Raw genomic sequence first — 23,470 nt, forward strand, 5'->3', positions numbered from 1 at the left:
TATATCCCCAGAATTTCCAAGCCACACTTAGGTAAACCAGCCAGTGAGGCAGCTCCAGAGGCATTCCAGACTCATTAGGATGATTCAGGGAACAGAAACAAAATCTCACTTAAAAACACACTATTTCTCCAGGGTGAGCCCACTCAGGGAAACATCCTAGATGCTGAGCACATAGGGCCCACATCTTTTCGTACTGGACAGACTTTTAAAAGAGTGGAATAAGAGAATCAAGACGGTCATCTTCCATAGCTTCTCTCGCTTTCCAAGCTGTGTGGCTGTGTACAGATGGTTAAAGTTACCAAGAATACTCAAACTTACTTGTAGAAACATGGCTTTCAAATTCCCGAAGATATAGTATAGCTTTAGATCAACAGCAATTTGCCTCTACAATACAATGGCCTTCAAGAACGTATGGTTGCCACCTAGCCCTTCCAGAAAGTCCATTCACTTATTCAGGTGATTTTTTTAAACATGGTTATTTATTTTTGACAGAGAGAGAGCACACAAGAGCTGGGGAGGGGCAGAGAGACAGGGAGACAGAGGATCTGAAGCAGGCTGTGCACTGAGAGCAGACAGCCCAATGTGGGGCTTGAACTCACAAACCATGAGATCATGACCTGAGCCAAAGTCGCATGGTTAACTGAAAGAGCCACCCAGGTGCCCCTTTTCAAGCAATCTTAATTTAACACCCACTGGGGGGCAAGTGGTCTGTCAGTGCTGAGGTTACTGCAGTGAAATGTACAGGCTGGTCCTTGATGGGATAGCACTTACATTATAGCTGGGGAAGTAGACAAAGAAGTTTACCACCCAGGCAAGCAATGAAAAAAAAAAAAAAAATACATAAGGTTCGCCTGGCTGGATCAGTCAGTTAAGCGTCCAACTCTTGATTTCAGCTCATGTCATGATCTCACGGTTTTGAGGGGTCAAACTTTTAGCACAGAGCCCGCTTGGGATTCTCTCTCTCCCTCCCCCTTCTCATGCTCACTCTCTCTCTTAAAATAGATAAATAAACATTTAAAAAATACATAACATAAATATTTATTAAGTAAGTAAAGCCACTGAGTGCTGAATCGAGAACAATTAGGTACAGCTTTTAGGAACTAAGGTCAAAGGATGAGACAGAGCCCGCTTTTGAAGAAATGGAAGACGAGCATCCAGGAAGAGGAAAGAATAGTTACATTCCTGATGCAAAATCATAGGCACCGTTTTTCACTACAACTGTCCCATGGTCTTCCATGAAGGAAGAATGAATAGTAGGCAAAATGGCCCTTGAATATGACCTTTCTGAGATCTCAGTCCATAACTTTCATATATATATATATGTGTGTGTGTGTGTGTGTGTGTGTGTATAAATATATATATATATGTATATATATATATATATATATATAATATAACTTGACTTCATGACGAAGACAGTTCAGCATAGTGTGACGCATCTTCAAGACCCAACCTCTGGCTTTCGCTCTACCATTCTCAGGTTATGCCCTACTTAACCGTGCCTCCAATCGCTTAACCAGTCTGGGCTTCTATAAACTGGAGGCGTCGGATTATAAAGTCCCTTTCATCACTCACGTAGCTTGTAATTAACTGGCAATTGCAAGCTTGTACCAGCCCTTAATCTTTTTTACTCTATCACATAAAACATACTTTATTATATAGTTTTATTTCACATTATTGGCTTTTAAGAGCTTCCCCTTGTGGTTTTTCAAATGGATACAATAGGGCACCATTCCAAATGGTCCTTCACCCCAAACATCTCAACTAAGAAAATGATTTTGCCATAAATGTCCTACCTTACACTTCCCCATTATAATTTGTCCTTAATAGTGAGTTGACCTCCATTTCCCGTATCTTTAATTCCATCTGGTATTTTCGGTCTCCAGTTTTGTTCATGCCTGCTCAACGTGTCTCCTCTGGAATTTCTTCTCTACATAAATTTCATTTCTCTCCAGGTACAGGTAGACTGTACCACTTATGACTAGCAAACTCCAGGGAAGTTTATTCAAAACTTGGCCATACAGCACACTGCAGGGGCACGGGGGTTTCTCTGAAAAACTTTAGAGGCAATTTCCACTAAGATGTTCTAATTCCCACTGAATGACTCAAGTATTCCCAAACAGGGCAATTTTGTCCCCCCCCCCCCCCCCCCCCCGCCCCACACACACAAAGTGTGTCAGTTACAAAGAAGTCAGTTACTACTTCTGGGGAGGTAGGCGGGGCAGTGATGGGGAAGGGGCAGAAGTTGGGCTCCCGGGACCCAGTTAATGTTCCACTGTTTGACCCGAGGGGTGTTTACTGGTATATCTGCTTTGATAACTCACTTGCGATTTTTATACTGTCTTGTATGTGTGTTGTATTTTCATTTAAAGTTCATTCATAGAGGAGCCACAACTGTTCCCCATACTCTACATAGCATCATAGCCTAGGTGGGTGATTTAGTGGTTAAGGGTGTAGCTCCTGCAGCTCCGGGTTCCCTTATTTTCCTGCAACATGCTTCTCCTGTCTGTAAATTGCACCTACGTTGTTGTTCTGAGTACAGGAAGAGCTACCATCCACAGAGCCTGGTTTTGACGCATTTCCTCGGTCTGCTCACTGACCAAGGTCCACAGTTTATCAAGGGTGACATGGGGCGCCTGGGTGGCTCAGTCGGTTAAGCGTCCGACTTCAGCTCAGGTCACGATCTCCAGATCTCGCGGTCCGTGAGTTCGAGCCCCGCGTCGGGCTCTGGGCTGATGGCCCAGAGCCTGGAGCCTGCTTCTGATTCTGTGTCTCCCTCTCTCTGACCCTCCCCAGTTCATGCTCTGTCTCTCTCTGTCTCAAAAATAAATAAACGTTAAAAAAAATTAAAAAAAAAAAAAAGAAATAGTTTAAAAAAAAAAAGGGTGACAGGTGGACATTAGCTCTGGCTCCTCTCTAAGTGGCGATGCCTCGTCCCAACCTTTCCAAAGTAACGGGGAGGGGGGGGCATTTGTCAAAGCTGATCCTGTCGTCATGCACACCGCCAGGATTATCCCGGCCTCCTGGGTGCTTCCGGTGCTCGCCCACGTGGCCATGGCTGTGGCTCATGTGACCCTGAAGTTTCCAAGTCGTCCTCAGCCTGGACGGCATGTCCGTTGGCAGCCCAGACAAAAGAGAGCGAGGGCAGGATTGAAACATCATTTTTCATGTTTACAAAAGATGACTGGAGTCATTAGCACATTTTAAGCGTTCAACATTCAGCATAAGGTCAAAGCCTGAGGTGTCCTGAGGGCCCAGACTCAGTCTCTCTGACCCTGCGATCCCCTAACCAGGCAAAGGTCACCTCAGTAAATGTCACCAGTATTCACCCAGTCACTAAAGCCCAAAGCTTACGGGTCACGTGGGACAGCCTGACCCCCCACCCTTAGCCATCCAGCGATCAGCAAGTGCTCTCAATTGTATGTCCAAATCAGCCTTCTTCTCCTACCTGGACTCGTTCCTACCCGGTCTGCTTATTTATTCCATATGTGCCTCTTCCTGTTCCTTTCTACGCAGCAGCTAAAAACTGTCTTCTAAACTAGAAAAGCTTCTAGGGACGTCCGGGTGGCTCAGCCAGGTAAACGTCCAACTCCTGATTTCGGCTCAGGTCATGATCTCACGGTTCGTGAGATTGAGCCCCGTGTCAGGCTCTCCCCCGACAGTGAGGAGCCTGCCTGGGATTCTCGCTCTCCTCTTCTCTGCCCCTCTCCTGCTCACGCTGTCTCTCACTCTAAATAAATAAACCCTTTGAAAAATATATTTAAAATAGAAAAGCTTCTAAAAGCTCTCAAATGGCTCCTCATCACCCTTTGAGGGGGAGGGAGGAATCCCCAAATCCCTCGCCTACAAAGTCTTGTGCGTGACATCCGTCTGCTCTCAGCTAACTCTGAGCCCCATAGTTTACAGGTTAAGGAAAGCGAGGCACAAAGAGGTTAAGAAACTGGCCGCCAGGGTTACGGGGCTAGCGAGTGGCAGAGACAGGATTGGAACAGGCTCCAGCCAGCACGTTTCATCCCCACGCCCGCAGTCCCAAGTGTTTCCTGCCCCAGAGTCTCCACTCACTTTTTGTGCAGCTCATTTATTCTGACCCTTTAGATCACAGTTCCAATGTCATTCTGTCAGCCAGGTGTGCCCTCTCTTTGCTTACTTTGCAATACGTATACTAATGGAGACTCGTTTGGTCCCTTTACTTGTTTTTCTCCGCCTTCCCCTGTTAGTCCCTAAGCCCCACGAGGGCGGGCACTGAACCCACCTTGTTCCCCGCCGTTTCCCTGGTTCCTGGGACAGCATAGCGTTCAACAAAGGTGGATGGATCAAAGGTGTGTGATTTCCACACTGGAAGATTGTTACTCCCTAAAACGGAGCCCAGTATTGAGCCCACTGGTTGTGTGTGTGTGTGTGTGTGTGTGTGTGTGTGTGTGTGTTTTAATACCCTTTCAGGTCTTACTGGAAAGATTTCTAAGTTGTGAGTGATATTAGTTTCATTCTAATTGCATACATCTTTTCGAGCGGGCGTTCATTCAAAACCCTCAGCAAAACAAAGCTTCAGGTCCTCGTGAAACTTACGCTCTAATGAAGAGAGTCGGACCATAGACATCAGACAAAATAAAGGAGTAAAATACAGAGCACATTCCAAGGCGAGAGACGCTACAGAAAGAGAAGAAACAGAGTGTGCAGAAGAGTACATTCCCTTGGTGGGCCTCGAGGCTCCTTGTCCACTCGTATTCATGTCTTCGGGGCGTAAGGCCCACCCGCAACGCCTCAAGCCTTGGCCACATGACTCACTTGGGCCAAGGATGATGCAAACAGAGGTTCGGTAAGTGCTTGCGCATGGGGGCTTAACTTTTTGGAATGGTCCTTCTTGGAAGCCGGTGGCCAGCACGCTGCACGCTTCACAGCTGTGAAGCTTGAGTTACACCACACAGCTCTGGAGAGGCAGAGGCCATCTTGGACGTGGAAGCCCCAGCCAAGATGCCCGTTGGATTCGGTTGCAATCAGATCATGAAAGCGGGTCAGAGTCCCAACCTTTGGTGGCAGGAGTTCTACAGCCTAAGTAAACGCGCTAGCCTCTCAGGGTTCCTGCTTTCTCATCCACAAGACTTCTGAGGTAGGTGACCCCTCGCCTCTCCCTCTCAATTTCAACTCTCTAACATTTTGTACGGATGTTTATAAAATTTTTTTTTTCAACGTTTTTTATTTATTTTTGGGACAGAGAGAGACAGAGCATGAACGGGGGAGGGGCAGAGAGAGAGGGAGACACAGAATCGGAAACAGGCTCCAGGCTCCGAGCCGTCAGCCCAGAGCCTGACACGGGGCTCGAACTCACGGACCGCGAGATCGTGACCTGGCTGAAGTCGGACGCTTAACCAACTGCGCCACCCAGGCGCCCCTGTACGGATGTTTAAAAAGTAAGGGAAACACGCAGAATGTGTTGGTTTAGTAATGGAGACGTGTAATGATAAAAGAGTCCAATTTATTTCCATGTCCAATTTGATATAGAAGGTATTTCTGTTTTTCTTTTGAAAGACAAGATGAGCTTTTGAGCCATGATAAATAAAATATATTCCTTTTGCCCTGGTCTTTCTTCTTTTTTACCCGTTTACAATTTCAACAGAAATTTCAGTGTTGAAAAAGTAAACACAAGATCACTGTTCTAATCCCTGGTGAAGGGGGCGGGGGGAATGTGCCTAGAAAAGTACAACTTTCCACGCTTAAGACAAATTTTTACAGAAAAGTTTGTATCGGTGTCCACATTGGGTCAGTTTCCCCTCCCTTGGGCTGAACAGCATACAGTTCCTTAGTTTCCCCCATTAAGGGGTTAAAATGGGTTCTCTCTCTCTCTCTCTCTCTTCCTTCCTCTCTCTCCCTTCCTCCCTCTCTGTCTCTCTGTCTCTCCCTCTCTCTCTCTCTGAGATATAATTGACACATGACATTGTATTAGTCTCAGGTGTACAACAAAATGATTTGATGTTTGTATACACCGCAAAAATGATTACCACGATACCATCTGTTGCCATCTGTCACCACACAAAGTTACAAAGGTGTTTTTTCTTGTGGTAAAAATTTTTAAATTTACTCTCTGAGCAACTTTCAAACATGCAATACAATATTATTGACTAGGGGTGCCTGGGTGGCTCAGTGGGTTGAGCGACCGACTTTGGCTCAGGTCATGATCTCACGGTTTGTGAGTTCGAGCCCCGCGTCGGGCTCTGTGCTGACATCTCAGAGCCAGGAACCTGCTTCTGATTCTGTGTCTCCCTCTCTCTCTGCTCCTCCCCCACTCATGCTCTGTCTCTCTCTGTCTCAGAAAAAAATAAACATTAAAAATATATATATTATTGACTATAGTCAGCGTGCTGTATATTACATCCCCATGACTTACTCATTTTATAACTGGAAGTTTGTATCTCTTGACCCCTTTTACCCATCCCCCCAACCCCCACCTCGGGCAACCACCAATCTGTTCTCTGTATCTATCAGTTTCATTTTACTTATTCATTTTGCTGTTTTGTTTTTTTTTTTAGATTCCACATATGAGTGAAATCATATAGTATTTATCTTTCTCTGTCTGATTTATCTGACTTAGCATAATGTCCTCAAGGTCCCTTCGTGTTGTCGCAAAAGGCAGGATTTTGTTTTTTTTTATGGCTAAGATTTCATTGTGTATCTATATCACATCTTCTTTATCCATTTATCCATTGATGGACACTTGGGTTGTTTCCATGTCTTGGCTATTAATAATGCTGCAATGAACATAGAGGTAACACATATTTTCTTAACAGCACGAGTCCTCTTTACCATTTGCCTTCAGAAATGAAAACATATGGGGTTAAAGATATTTGAAAACCTTATGGTTTTCCTTCCATCAGCTCCTAGGAAGGGGGTTGAACCTCACCAGAATCAACATGGGGTGACAAGGAAAAACTCAAGAGAACGAGGCGGAAAGAAAGGGGAGAAAACAGAAACCATTGTCCAAGGAGAGAATGAATCATCATAAATCAAACCAACCAAGGCCATTGCAGTTCTTGTCCTAATTCCTTTTGAACCTGACACCCCATGAGAATCTGATGGTAAGACACACAATGGAAGTAAGACTTGAGAAGTGTCTCCAGGTTAAGTCATTCATGGAAAACTGGGGGGAATACTCCTCAAAAACTGGGTGGGGAGTGAGAAAGACAGAGTTCTGTGAAAGGTAAAGAAATGCCAGGTCCCCAAGGCATCTGGGCAGAAAAGGAATAGCAAATATTGTTGTCTGCTCTCAGGTATGTTTGGGGAGGGAGGAGAGTGGAGAGGTGATGGCAGCATTCAAGGTTATGTCAAAGTCACCAATGGCTGAACAATAAACCATCCCCAAATTGTGTGGCTTACACAGCAGTAACGTGTTATTGTTCACAACGTTGTGAGATGGCTGCGTCGTTCTTCTGAAGTCTTGCCACGACTCTTGCAATGCTCTGCACTCAGCTGAAAGGCTGTCTGAGCTCGGAGGTCCAAGATGACTTCACTCAAATGCCAAGGGGTTGGTGTAACGGTCTACTAGGGCACTTATCTCTCCTCCCTGTGGCCTCTCGTCCTCCAGCAGGAGAGAACATCTTCCCTATCCGGTGGTCTCAGGGCAGTGTTCCGAGGAAGCACGGAGGAAGCTAAGATTTAGGCATCAGAACTCACACTGTGTCTCGTCTGCCATTCTGTTGGTCAAGGCAAGTCACAAGGCCAGCCGAGAATCGAAGGGAGGGCAAGTCAGTCCCACCTCCTGACAGGAGCTGCAAAATCTGAAGGCAAGGTTTTCCCAATTTAACACACAGTCTACCATTTCAGCCCTCTTCTTTGTCATAATCGAAAATTATCTTCGCACTCTACTAGATCGCTGAGTGGCAGTTAACTCTATGCTACCCAGTAGAATTCTCCGTGATTCTAATTTTGAGAAGAGGCCGCCTGCAAATGGCTGGACGATCAGTGAACAATAACGAGGTCATGGGAAGGCTGGGCTGAAACTTAACAATGAACGTCGCAAGAACTTGCAATGATTTCTGAGGAACTAAGTCTAAATCTGTGAAAACTGCCTCATTTAAAATGGGGATACTCATCCCTTCATTGGCAAAGATCCTTCCAAGAATGTTCTGATATTTAAAAAATTCTGTAACTATGCATGATGATGGATGTTAACTAGACTTATTGTGGTGATCGTTTTGTAATATATACAAATATCAAATTATTATACTGTGCACCTGAAACTAATACAATGTTGCACGTCAATCACACTTCAATAAGAAATTAAAATAATATAAAATAGATTTTTCAAAAAGAAAATAATAAAATGAGCTCTTGCCATTATATTCATCTCTTTCAACAACATTGTTTTTCTAGAAACATTATTGGCTGTGATGAGTCTCTCCTACTTCAATAAGTGAACTCTTCATAACTTGAACGAAAAAGCACAGACTCGGGATTATAATAGCATGTTTACTTTTGTGAGCAAGACTAAATCCCTCCCTTTATAAAATGAATACAAACAGCTGTCTGCTGTTTAAGTTCCTTTCAAAAGCATAATGCTATTTGGTTGGGCTTTGCAGGTTCTATTTGTTTTGCCTTTAAGCAAAACGAGCGCCGCATATGTTCCCAAAGCTCAATGCCATGTGGTTTATAAGGTGCCCTCTTGGAACAATCCTGTGCAATGCCTCTCATCTCAAATCAGTGAAAACAATATGCCCTCTCTGATTATTGCTTTCTTAAGTGTATAGAAGCAGGAATATATTAATTAATTAATAATAATTTCCAATTGTTCCTTGGATCCAAACCTTTTGAGAAACCAACTAGATGACTTTGCTAAATTCATTCAATCTTATAGGTCATTGGATCATGACCAAGGGATACATGGGAAATACATGGGAAATACATGGGAAAAGGGACAGATGTGAAAAAAGTATCACTAATCCAGTGCTGTTATCTCAGAAGCGTCTGATCTTAGATCAGTACTTTGTTTTTTTTACATTTTTTTAATGTTTTTATTTATTTTTGAGAGAGAGAAAGAGAGCATGAGCATGGGAGGGTCAGAGAGAGAGGGAGACAGAGAATCCGAAGCACGCTCCAGGCTCTGAGCCGTCAGCACAGAGCCCGACGCGGGGCTTGAACTCATGAACCACAAGATCATGACCTGAGCCAAAGTTGGACACTTAGCCAACTGAGCCACCCAAGCACCCCTTAGATCAGTACTTCTCAATTTTAGTGTGCATAAGAGTCACCTGAAGAGTGTTAAATTACAGATTCCTGGGCCCCACCCTAGAGATCCTAATCCAGTAGATCTTGGGTAGAGCCTAAAATAGATATACTCCTAACAATTTCTCAGGTGATGCTGATCCTTCTAGTACATAGACCACGTTTTAAGTAAGACTGTCCTAATCCACATCAGGTATGAAGATTCTGCAAAAGAAAGTACACTGTTTATCTTCCACCTTTGCTTAAAGGTGATACACAAACACTATGCGACCTGTCCTTCTAATACAATAACCTATAAATCCTCATTTACTTGCTCTATGGAGGAGCTTAACTAGTTATTGCTAAAAGTAGATTCGACTGAGATTTGAATTTTATGGTTGGTGTTCCAAGTAGATGTTTCACACAGTTCTAGCAATGGTCTTTGGAATTAAAATACCCAAATTACCCAAAAAATAATGGCAACCTATGAGACTATCATTGTGGTAGATTGTTTAAAGACCAGAAATTCCTCCTGTCCCACACTGATTCTCCTACCCAGTCTATTTTTCCACTTCCTGAACTTGAGCTGGCCTTGTGACTTCCTTTAACCAATGGAATTTGTTGAAAGCGACTTTAAGAAAGTCTCAGCCCCTAAAACATGCAAGGCCTTGCAGTTTCCACATTTGACTTTTTGGAAAACTCTCCTGAAATTGCCATACGAGGAAGCGAGTCTTGCTTAGGGGAGGATAAGGGACCACAGAAGAGAACCAAGGCACCGCAGGCCATAGGTAGCACCAACTTCCAGGCGTGTGAGTGAGGCCATCTTTCACTTTGAACCCAGATTCCCTCTAGCTGAATGTCATTGCGTGAAGGAACCCAGGCAAACCCAACAGAGGACTTGCCCAGCCAACCCTTAGAAACTGAGAAAATAACAACTCATTGGTTTTTAAGCCCCTAAATTTGGGGATGTTTTCTTAAGCGGCAATAACTAACTGATACAGCCAGCCTGCATGTGTCAGTGAATCTGGGTAAGGAAGGATCCTGAGAATCTATAGGACAGAAATGATAATGTAACAGCACCTCATAGTCTCTAATGCCTGCAGCCATATGGCAGAGTCCACACCAACGAGCAGTGTTGTGATGCCTGGCCCAGCCTCACTCTTCTCTATGCCAAGAGAAAGTACGTTCATCTCAAAAACAAAACATATATATATATATACCACTAATTATGTCTGAAGGAGTAAATAACAATGTAATCAAACAAATAACCCTCTGCTTTTCCAGGTTCACCATAAGCCTAGAGGATCTGTGCAACCTTGCTTAGAAGCACGGTACGTGGGCGCCTGGGTGGCTCGGTCGGTTAAGCGTCCGACTTCGGCTCAGGTCATGATCTCACGTTCCGTGAGTTCGAGCCCCGCGTCGGGCTCTGTGCTGACCGCTCAGAGCCTGGAGCCTGTTTTGGATTCTGTGTCTCCCTCTCTCTCTGCCCCTCCCCTGTTCATGCTCTGTCTCTCTCTGTCTCAAGAATAAATAAACGTTAAAAAAAAATTAAAAAAAAAAAAAAGAAGCACGGTACGTGATGGCGTGCAGTAGAGAAGAGGAATTTCTCACCATGCAATCAGTGGTAAAACAGAAGCAAATTCTTCTAGATCATAACCATTGATAACTTGCATTGACTCTTTCAAGAGAAATGAGTAGGATTTGCATTAAAGCAGTATCTTCCTCTACGTCCCTTGCTCCAATGACCTGAATAAAGAAACCTTATAATAATTAGCTTGCCTTTTTAAAACCCTTTGATTCAGGGTGCCTGGGTGGCTCAGACGGTTAAGCGTCCGACTTCGGCTCAGGTCATGATCTCACGGTTTCGTGGGTTCGAGCCCCGTGTCAGGCTCTGTCCTGACAGCTCGGAGCCCGGAGCCTGCTTCTGATTCTGTGTCTCCCTCTCTCTCTGCCCCTCCCCTGCTCATGCTCTGTCTCACAAAAATAAATAAATGTAAAAAATAATAATAATAAAACCCTTTAATTCTTTAATGTTCCTTTTCAAGGGACTTGATTTGAACTTGGGGTGTAAGAGAGTAAACACTGTATGGTCCTCACTTAGAAAACAAAGCAAACAATCTTAAGTCCAGGTGAAAACTTGCCCAACATTTAATTGATACCCAAATCAGTATTCCTCAGTACTTAAATCACCCCGAGTCCAACAGATCACAGTGAGAACGTGGGAGGACTTGAATTTCAGAAGCAAAATCAGTAATAAGGGTATTCAGGTTTTTGCCCCATTTCCCCAGCTTCATGTTCAGTGAGTCTCGGGTAAAACCCCAAATCTGCACTTCCAACAGCTGCCCTTCGGACCAGCTTTTGGAAAACACTGGAGGAATTTAAAAACACACTATTAGAACAACCTAGATCCAGACCCTGCTCTGCCTCTCGCTGGCTGTCTGACTTTGGGCAAGTTTACTTCTCTGAACCTCAGAACCTTCATCTGGAAATTGGGGGTCATAAGATATACTGACTTAGTTTGTTAGGGTTGCTGTAACAAAGCACCCCGGACTGGGAATATATGGCCTCACATATCTGAGGGCTGCAAATCCATGATCAAGATGTCAGCAGGGTTGGTTCCTTCCGAGGGCTGGGAGGGAGAGTCTGTTCCGTGCCTGTCTCCTAGCTCCCGGTGTTTCGCTGGCAACGATTGACATTCCTTGGCTGATGGGTCTCTGCCTTCCTCTTCATCTCCCTACGTGGGTGCCTGCATCTGAATTTGCCCTTTTTATAAGCACACCAGTCGTATTGGATTACAGACCCGCCCTACTCCAGTATGACCTCATCTTGACTAATGACATCTGTTTCCAAATAAGATCACGATCTCAGGTTCTGGGGGTTAGGACTTCAACACAGGAATTTGTGAACGACACACATATCCATCCCTCAAGATTGCACATCTTTTCAGGAGGAAAATGTGGGTAAATGCACACCGTCTGGCATTTATCAGCCCTAATAAATGATAGCCACTAACTATTATTATATTCCGTTGTCTCCCACAACACCGGGAGTGTGTGTCTCCTTTCTACCTTCCCTATAGGTTGTGACATATAAATATCATTTTAAAAAGAGAACTGGCCTTTTCGAAATGCTGTTATAGGCTAGAAAGAGAAATGATCTGAGATGTCTTCTACATTTTACAGAGTATAAGAAATAGAACAATTATGCAAATCCTACTAATGCAGTCAGGGTCTGGAAGTTGCAAGGGAACAGGACAACCGCCTTGGTGCTTTCCTCTGCTGTAGAACACAATTGCCTTTTTAAATGCTGCATTTAATTATATTACTCATGCTGCAGGGTACTAAGCCTTTTCTAATCTTTTGCCTTTTGTACAAGCGTTTTGCGATTGTTTCCAGGTTTTATTTACTCATTTATACCTCGACTAATAGAATTGTTGAATCTCTTGCAAATTAAAAGTAATTTAAAGAGTTTATTGTTTAACTTAATTAAATTCTCCATGTCCTCCCGTAATGTGGTGCTCCTTAGAAAGAAAAGACCCTCTATTAAAAAGTAAGTCGATTTCGTGTGAGAGCAATTCACAGAGTAACAGTGTCTACTCTCATTATCTCCCAGCAAATTATCCACTCTGCAGATTATCTGCTGAAAATTAAACTCTTATCCAAGAGAGTGAGAGGTAAGGTACTTGTTCTGCCGTTAACTCTCTAGTAACTTTTTTGGAAAAGTCTGAAAGCTCTCAGAATGCAGCATTTCTTGTGAGGGACAGGTAACTGTGTAAAGCACCCAAGTTTTTCAAGAAGTTTTGGAAACTTCCAGCGAGGGTCATCAGCTTATGGTTAGAGTCCGAGCTTTTGCAAGACTCAAAGAAACACCCCCAAACTCCTTCAAAATCATATTGGAGTCAATTATCTGGTAAACTAAAGGAAAGCGGGTATGATTTATCTCCCTACATAGTCCCTTAGTCACAGACCTGAGAAAGATAATATATAATCTTATCCTGCCTTTGTAAAATCCTTTATAATTTTTAATGTTTATTCAAGGGATTAAATTTGATCCTGTACAGTCAAGTAAGGTACATTTTATTGTCCCCTCTTCCAAAAAACAGATTCTAAAGCCCATTAGATTTTACCATCTGGTTGGTGACATCGATGGTTTTATCCTGGCCAACACCCAGCCCTACTCCAAAAGTCAGCCCCTGGTTTTCTTTCAGGAAACTCTCTCTTCCCCAGCTCCTTGATGAGCTGACCCCACCCCCACCACCGGCCCCCAGGCTCTAGAAGCGAACATGTGATTCAAATTAGCCAATAGGTGCCTCCCACTTTCCAGACCACAGTTACAGATTCGGGGGTGGCCCAATGACCCAAGATGTTTCAAGGAGGTCCTTTATTAGAATGGTTGGGAGAGATGAACTGTTTTTCCAGAAGTCACTAAGCTGGTATGATGCCATCTCCACCACAAGGGAGAACGTGCCCAAGAATAAAACAAACATGGAGGAAAACAGATCCAGGTTCTGAGAAAGGCATAAACTGATGATGTTTGGCCGCTGGATTTCACTGTTCCTGAAATGCTACCGCTTGATTTTTCAGATATGTGGGCAGATATACATTCTCTTTTGGGCCAGTTTAAGTAATATTTCTTTTATTTGATACTGAAATAAGCCCAGGTCTCCACTGTATTTATTAACAATAGCATATGTAAAGTTCCTGTAATAGCAAGGATAGCCATAGATAGGGATCACAGCCACTGAACTGTGATGTCTTTTGAAATGATTTCCACTGCTGTGGTCCCATGATGGTGTCATAAAACGTTAGCAGATACCCAAAGTGAGCATGCTCAGGAAAACCATGTGGCTTTGCAAATCAGCTCATCTCCTTCCCTTTGTTCCTTCACGGTCCCATCTCTGGTTCCCAGAAGCCTGACCTGGGGACAAGGATTCACGTGCAAGGGATTGATTGAGGAAGTGCGGAATGAGGTAAAAGAAAGGAGGAAGCCCCGCCAGGTGCAATCCCAGGCAGAGTCCAGAGACAGTGGCATCAGCATGATATTGCTGGCTTGCTCTGGTGGATCATTGGCACCTCATGGTGGTTCCCATTTGAAGCAAGAAGTTGGGACTTCCATACTCCTGCACCTGTCAGTCACCTGCACAGCCCCCAGAGACTAGAAATTCTGTGCAGAGGCAAAGGCGGCCGGTAGCCCAAGGGCAGACTTCTGGAAGAGTCACAGCCTGTTGGGGAACAAGCACAGTGACAAAGAAGGGGATTCAACACCAGGAAAAAGGAAGACAGAGGTGTCTGGGCAGATCCCCAATATGATCTGTTACATTTACCCCCACTCTTCCCCTCCCAGTGACTTCAGACAAGTCTTTATAAATGCATACTTAAAATAATAGGGAGAAAAAATATCACCCAGGCTTTTCGATCACTGTTTTTAGTTTTCCGCAGTTTAATATCCAATATTCACCAGTGCGAAAAAGTCTATCCTCCAAACTTCACGAAAATGACCACTGTCAGCTGGGATTCAGAAATTCTATAGAATCATCATGGCAAAAAGCCAGATTCTTCTAGTCCCAGCTTCTCTGTCTAGGAACTTTGAAAAGCTATTTAAAGTCCTTCAGACTCCTTGGTTTTGATTCACAAAATGCTTTGGAAGCCTTAGAAGACCCAGGCCTAATTTATAAACAAAGAATATTTTTATGTTCTATTTGACCTCAACCTTCAATCCCTTTGAAGATTTGCAAAAGCATGTATTTTCAACCACCATAATACATTGTACAGTCATCATGTATCAAAAAATATGAGCACATTTTACACCTATAGTTATGCTTCACTGTGGTCTGAAGGCAGGACACATAAACATGTATACAGAACTTCCTGAACTTACGATGGGGTTAAGTCTGGATAAACCCATTGTAGGTTGAGAACATCAAAAGTGAAAAATGCATTTAATATACCTATTCATCTTAGCTTAGCCCAGCCTACCTAACGTGCTCAGAACACTCACATTAGCCTACAGTTTGGCAAAATCCTCTAACACAAAGCCCATTTTATAATAAAGTGTTGAATATCTCATGTAAGTTACTGAGCAAGTATTGAAAGTGAAAAACAGGCTGATGGTTTGGGTACAGAACGGTTGTATCAGTTGTTGACCCTGTGGTCATGCGGCCGAGAGGAGGCAGTGGCTGATGGCATCATGAGAGAGTATCACACCACATATCAAAGATCAAAATTCAAGGGACGCCTGGGTGGCTCAGTTGGTTAAGTATCCGACTTCAGCTCAGGTCATGATCTCACGGTCTGTGAGTTTGAGCCCCACACCGGGCTCTGTGCTGACAGCTCGGAGCCTGCTTCGGATTCTGTGTCTCCCCCTCTCTGCCCCTCCCCCGACTCATGCTGTTTCTCTCTCTCTCTCTCTCTGTCAAAAATAAATAAACATCCTTGATTTACCAAAAACTTTTCTGCATATGTTCAGCCACTGAAATCATGCCTAAGAGATCGTCCACCTTCTCGAAACATGTCACAGAGCCTATGAATTGTTTTGCTCTCTAGTTCTAAATGTCTGAAAATATGAGATGGCTGATAAAAAAAAAATGGTAACAGATTCCTGGGAGCATCTCTGACCCCGTCAGTTCCCCTTTCCCTCTCCTTATTCAAGAACATGTCTTTGCACTTTAGTTAGGAGCCGGCTTTCACTCCTTATACTTGACTGCAGAAAGAGCCAGGCACAGCCATGGGGTTGGGTTAAGAAGAGGGAGAAGAGAGGAATTCATATGTCTTCTTTTGGAAAGCTTTTCTCTAGATAAATCTTGCCTGAATGAAAAGAAGCAAGGAGACATTGTTCATCTCTGACCCCTACAGTGGAGAGAGGGAGGAAAGACGTTTGCAGGGGTGTGGGGGAGGCATCGGAGTCTCATCTGTCTTTTGACAAACAGTTAAACCTGAGGACTAATGGGATCCTGAAGTTAAGGTCTGAGTCCCCTATTGCCAACAGAAATGAAATCTTTGTTTGAAAACAAACAATTCAGTATCAACTGGCCATCTTTTCTGAAACTGACAGAGGTTTTTAAGGGGATTCTAGCCCAGAGAAGAGAAAATTATGTAATTCTCCAAATACTTGCACAACTGCTCTCTTTCTTACTTTCTCTCTTGCCTATACACTCACAGTTCATTACGTCAATAGTATAGTAGTATTAAGAGATAAATGTGCTTTCACAAGACTTTAGTCTCAGGGCAATCAGTGGGCAATCCTCTCTTACTGGGATGAAAAAAAAAAAGCTTTAATAAAAACGTTGGTATTCTAAAAAGTATTCATGCCAGGGCACCTGAGTGGCTCAATGTAACTCTTGATTTCAGCTGAGGTCATGCTCCCGGGGTCATGGAATCAAGCCCCGAGTCAGGCTCGACACTGAGCATGGAGACTGCTTACGATTCTCTCTCTCCCTCTCACTCTCTCTCAAAATTAAAAAAGAGAGAGAGAGAAGAAAAGAAAACATTCGTGCCAACTCTCCTCACTTCCGTACAGAAGTCGAAGGTTTCCAGACTTCTTGATTCCTTTGGCCCTCATTAATCACTCCTTCTTAACCTTCTCCCCTCACCCCACCGGCCCCGAGCAAACGCCAACAGGCTCTTAAGCACTCAGAAGAAATTTCAAATGCTTTTTGTCATTTCTCTGTTTTGCCGAAAAGAAAATAGAATTACATATACTTATATAGCTATATATACCTCGCGCATTGCTGGCCAGAGCCAAATGTCACTGGGTTTATGTGTGTTTTCTTGGTCCAGCCCACAGAGTGACTGCCAATTTGTGATTGCCCCACAACATCTGAAGAGCTGTTCTGAGCACAGTGCTGAATTGATTAACCCATCATTGACGTGTCTGCTTCATTCCTCAGACGCTGGGGGCACTACAATGTGCCGTACAAAGCCCAAAACTGTCAGGTTACTCTTGTAAGCATCCCCCAGCCAAAAGAAAATAATTTCCCAGCCAAATCATAGCAGGATGCAAATCTCAGGAAAAAAATGCAGCTTGTCGGGGCCCCTGGGTGGCTCCATCAGTTAAGCATCTGACTCTCGGTTTCAGCTCAGGTCATGATCTCAAGGTTCCTGAGTTCAAGCTCCGTGTTGGGCTCTGTGCAGACAGTGCAGAGCCTGCTTGCAATTCTCTCTCCCTTTCTCCCTCTCTCTCTCAAAATAAATAAACTATTTTAAAAAATTCAGCTGATTGACAACTGGGTTCAATGCCCAAAGCAGGGAACTCAAACTTGATCAGACCAGGGTATGACCCGAGTCCCCCTGTGACACATAAGTCTTTGCAACATAAAATATTTCTCTACGGGTAGAGCCTATATAATAAAATAAAAGGTATTTTTAACGTTTGGAGATTGCACATTTATGATATCGTGCACTTTTATCTTAAACCATTACTTGGTTGGCCAATAAATGTTACATATGCTACATAGATTAGTTGACTAGTCTTAGAGGAAAAAAATAGTGCAATGTGTTGCATGAAGGATAGTGTGTGTGTGTGTGTGTGTGTGTGTGTGTGTGTGTATTTACTTGTTGGGCTCAACTTATCACAAAATGTGTCCCAGTCCTTTTATAAATACTAAATATAAAATCTATAACTATTGTCCTTTCTTTTCTAAAAGACACATCACAACACAAGCCATTATATTTTCCATAGCTTCAAGTGCTTAACAAATCTTAAGCGATTTCCTCACCAAAAAAAAAAACAAACAAAACAAAAAAAAAACAATGTATACAAATTTCAGATTAATAATCATTCCATTTAACATTCTGTAAGATCAACAGAACCAATTTCAGGTCATTTTCAAATGTTCCTTCCTTTATTTACACAGCCTTACAAGGAATGTAATGAGAGGAAAATATTTGTCCACGTATTACTTAAGTTGCGGTGATATTTACTTCCCTAAAACTATACAAAACTCAGATCCTTGATGCAAAAAGTACTTCTCTATGCATCTAGTTACATTTAAGTCAGCTATCCGGTATTTCTGTGTTTAGCCACTGAAGAGTTTCTTTTCCTCCGGGTTATCCACATCTGTACCCTGAGATTTAAGAGCTATAGCTTTTAGGATGCCTGGGTGGCTCAGTTGGTTAAGCATCCAACTCTTGGCTTCAGCTCAGGTCATGATCACACAGTTCCTGAGTTTGAGCCCCACATGGGGCTCTGTGCTGACAGTGGGATTCTCTCTTTCCTTCTCTCTCTGCCCCTCCCCTGCTGGTGCTTTCTCTCTCTCTCAAAAGTAAATAAACTTAAAAAAAAAAAGAGCTGTATCCTTCAACATCACATCCTGCCTTTAGAGCCTCAGAGTTGTAATACAATTGATGCTCTCTTGTTTACTGATTTTATGCCTGATTCCAAAAATGTATGGTCCAGCTAAGAACCAATCAGCTTTCAGCTCACCTTCACCGAGGAACCAAAAAACTATTCCAAAATATAACATCTTAAAAGAAAGGTGATTTTCTTTGCCTTTTCTCGAACGCAACTCTCTAAACATACTGATGGTAAATAGCAGAGAAATCAGTGACCGTCAGTACAAAGCTTCATTTCTTATCTCTTCCCAAGTTGTTAAGGATTCACATACATAAAAAGATTAAATGACTTCAACATTTGATCACCAGCTTGCTTACTAGATGTAAGTTGGACTGCTGTGAAAATGACTTTCCAGGGCTGAAAACTTATAGATATGGAAATGAATGCATTGGACCTTCAGGGATCCAAGTGGACCGATTCAAGCGTCTTCGGTGAGTTCCATCTTTATAATGAAGTAAACTTCAAATCAGAATATTCTGCTTTAATTTGGATGCCAGCTTTACCTCTGTTCAAGCGTTCACAAATCTATTTTATTAATTACCATTGTAATTGTATTTTCAAAAAGATTTCTCCCACGCTCCACCGAAGTACCCACGGCTGTGAGTGAGCAAGCCTTTCTCACCCTTAACCCTCTGCCCTTAATTAATTTACTTCAGGACGTTCATAAACAGAGAGGGGCGCAAGCCAAATTTAGGGGACGCAGCATCGAAACACGTTCTGTCCACTCTTGACAAATAAACCCAATTATGAATCCAAAGTGAAAGCAATCACTCTCCTGGCAGTGATGGGAGCAAGTAAATGGAAATGCGCCATCCGTCGCGGATGAACTGTCCTGGCTTTTATTTACCGCGCTGGGACTTCATTTGTCCTTCAAGATTTGCGGCTTGATTTAATTAGAGTAATGGGAAGCATCTGAGGGGAGGCAAGCTGGATCACCTAATTACCTACATCATACTAATTAGCCCCGGGCGGGAAAGTCCCCTCCCCTCCGCAGAATTTAAAAAACGTCCCTTCCCCATGAGGACTTTCTTTGCGTTCTCAAACCCTCACGCCTGGGACTCTTCACCTGCAGAAATCAAACCCGTGTTGCAGTTCGTCTCTGTTCAGTTTGACCTCCAGGGGGCGATCCTTCCTAATTTTAAACGGATCGGATTCGGCGGGGAAGAGCGGAGACTGCCAACCCAACCCCAGAACTCCCAAGTACAGTGATCATGTCTTGTGAAGACTTGGCCGGGGAGAAAAAAAAACGATCACTGCTTTCAAGTTACCTGTGACACGCCCGCCACTCCGGCCTTCATATTTCGCGCTGTGCCCTTTTTTCCGTCCCCTCATCAGCAAAATGATGAACTCACCTTTAACTATGTTGGTGTAAAAACTTAAGTGATTCCCCCAAAGCCTCTTCCAGTATAAATCCTACCATGATTTTTGTTTCTTGGCACCAAGGTAGTCCAAGTTGTTTGCCATCTATCGAAATATTGACACAGTAGATGTCTTAACTTCAGCGGCTTCTTCCGGGTTTTGCCTGTTTCGCCTAATACTGTCTTAAGAGTCAAAACGTGCCAGCTAGTAAATGGTAGAGATGACCGTTACTACGGACTCATGTGGTGCTTGATACCTGTCCTGTATAAAGTTTCTAGAAAGTCAAAGAATTATCCAAGGGTCATCGCATTTCTCAGTGACAGAGCCAGAGTTTAATCTGATAGTTTTAAAGTGTTCATCTGAGGTTTGCTTACCAATCTACACCCATCTGTAATTCCACCACTAGGCTCCCTGCGAAAATAAGAGCTAACATTTATTAGGCACTTTCTAGGTACCCAGCACTGCCTTAGGCACTTACCTGAGTTATATTATTATTCCTCCCAATGCAAGGGTATGTTTTGATCCGCTTTACAAATGAGAACCCCAAGGCTCAGAGTTGGTAGGTAACTTGTCCAACATCACTCAGCTAGGAGACTTTACTAGAATATCAAACTACAGCTGTCTAACACAGTCTGTTTTCTTATCTCTGGCCACCTAAAAAGTTTCCAAATCTGGAAACACCTAAGAAGTTTCCAAATCTGGAAACGTTTAAGTACTCCTTTCTTTCAAGGAGGTAAAGAGAATTCAAAGAAATCTCTTGGGGGGGTGGGGGGGGGGGAGTTCATTTTTCTCAATAGCCCGCTGGCAAAACTGACTCACGTGGCTTAGAAAACTTCTAAATCCTAATTGCGAGCCATCGCGAGTGGCATTTATGTTCCAAATTCTAAAGCCAGACGGCCTCGATCAAAACTTCTTCTCATTTTGCGAGCTGAATTACTTTTAACAAATTATTTAACCTCCCTGGGCCTCAGTTTCCTGATTTGGAAACTGGATAATAACATACACTTCAGGAGTGAGGTGTAAATCAGTAATTTCAAGTGAAGTGTTTATAACAGTACCTCGGAAGTACTCAGTAAATGCAAACGCTTTTTATTTTTGTTTGCCTTCAGAGAAACGAGAGGTTTAATAATAATGGGAACTGTGAGAGAGGTTCATCAACCCGAATAAATAAATAAATAAATAAATAAATAAATAAATGGATGTATACAGCCTTAAGCTTAACAAATAAGACTTTTTAATGACCCCTTGTAAATATGCCAGTTAGGTTTTGGTTTCTGGTTGGTCTGGGTGATGTGACTTCCAGGTTGCATAATGAGGTGGTTTCCAGCCAAAGAAAAAAGTCTACCTAGTTTAACAGGTCATGTGCACATTTCATTCCAAATGCCAGACCCCACCCCTGCCTCTGCGGGGAAACTGAGATGCTTTATTTCTTTAAGAACATTTCAGAAACCAAAGCTCTCCTTGCAGAAAAAGATATCAACTACACCAACCTTACTTCCTGTCTGTCAGACATGTCACGAAACTCCGCATTTCATCTCAATCTCCCAACCCTCACTGCCACTTTATGTCGCCCTCTGTCCCCAACAGCTTGATCGGAACTTCAGGGCAGAGCCTCTCCTTTGGAAATGATAACCTGTACCTTCAACCCAGGGGCGCCGCCTTGTAAACATTGCACCTGACGTGGGTGATGAGTCCACGGCACGGCCGTTGCGTAAACGTCCTCAGCCTCTATTGACTTCTCTCTGGGTTTCCTTTACATTGAAAACATCGGTCAGCAGAGCAACATGTCAAAGTCGGTAAACTCTGCCACCTCTTGGGAGCAGTTGGTGGGGAAGACACAACCGGTGGGTCCATTGGGAAGGATGAAGACCCGAGGTTTTGCTCTTCACATTCTATGTGTTTGCATTATTATTGCCCTGGATCTCAGCGTATTAGTCTTTTGGAAGGCTCAGTTTCTTGTTATAAAAGGAGGTAGGTTGCTTCCTATGTACATATATAATCAGTTGGATTATTCTAGCTAAGAGTTCGAGAAGAAAGCAATGTGCTGAGATCACACGTATGCACATCTTTAACCGGGTGCGTGGCTGTCTTTCTTTCATGCTCCTCATTTCATGGCTGAAGTTACTTTCCTACCTGAACCCTCCTGTGAACTGTTTTCTTTCAAGCTTTTGCAGGTTTCACAGCCTTGACATTATTGACATGTTGAGTTTTAGAACTCTGGTGTCGGGGGACTGTTCTGCGTACGATGTTTTGAAGCATCCCGGACCTCACTCCACTGGGTGCCCCTCTGTGCACTAGCACATGCCTCCCTCAGTTGTGGCCACCAAAAGTGTCTCCAGCCATTGTTCCATGACATCCGGGGAGCAAAGCTACCCCTGTTAGGAACCACCGGCCAACCGTATTGCTCTACGACTTGTAAATAACATCAGGTACTTGATTCTCGTTTTCACAATGAGTAGTAATTATTCAGGTTTTATTTTGTTCCCCAGTTTTGTACTTTGCTTTTCTCTGCCTGTGGAGGGAAAAGCATTCCTTGAGTATCATAAAGCCTTAAACCAACATTGCTGATTTATAAAAATCTATATAAAAACTATAAAAAAAATTTATATAAACCTATATAAAAACTATAACCAAATAGCTGTGTGACAGTCCCGGTCACTGAAGCGAAACTAAGCTCTGCCCCCCTATGCACCTGTCTATAATTCAGTTGAGAGCGCTGGCTTCCATGATCTGGGGCCAGCAGTCTTGCTGTTCATGCTCCCCCTCCCCCACACCAAAGGCCAGCATCACGGAAGGTCAGCAGGAGCCTCAAGACAAAGGTAAGCAGTTGCCTAACTGCGGATGATGCCATAACTATGCACAACAGGTGCAGTCCGGGCCCCAGGAAGCGGTGGGAATTGAACAATACGTCTCTGTGGAACCTGACTGCCGAGGGAGTAAAAACAACCTGTATATTTGATGTGCAGACATCCGTGGCATCAGGGCCAGCCCTACATCAGGTTCTGGAGTATGCCCGGGTCACCCTGAGTCACATGCTTCACGTCTTCAGCACCCACCTCCATCAGTCACCCAACCTGCCTCCTCCCCACCCCGGAGCTTCTGCCCATCACCCACCTGGGCTCGTCTGCCCCGGTGGCTTCTAGTGCTTAAAGCATTCTCTTAAATGCACCTTTCCTGGATCCCATTTGCAGCTGATCTCACAACTAATCGCAGTAATCTAGATCAAAGTTTCTCAACTCTTGGCCCATGTGCCAGATCTACCCCGTGAAACGTGTATTCCTTTGGCCCGTAAGGCGCTTTTTTAAACTCTTTGGTTTCACTGCCAATGTTTACAGACCCAGAAATTGTATCGAAGAATTCCAGATTTCCAGCTTCTCTTGACGAACTTGCATGTGACCCCAGCGGCATGGAAGCTAAGTTGCGGGAGCTAAGCCCTTGCAGCCTGTTTGGGCACATCAGACCACATGCTCCCTGGTTCCTCCCAGGCCTGCTTCCCTCATTTGTTCATGTTACCGGCCTCACCCCTGCAGGCATCTGAGTAGGTGATCCTCTCATTCGAATCCCAGAGAGTCACATGCTAACACTATAA

The sequence above is a fragment of the Panthera uncia genome (genome assembly GCF_023721935.1).
Source record: "Panthera uncia isolate 11264 chromosome C1 unlocalized genomic scaffold, Puncia_PCG_1.0 HiC_scaffold_3, whole genome shotgun sequence".
Classification (NCBI taxonomy): domain Eukaryota; kingdom Metazoa; phylum Chordata; class Mammalia; order Carnivora; family Felidae; genus Panthera; species Panthera uncia.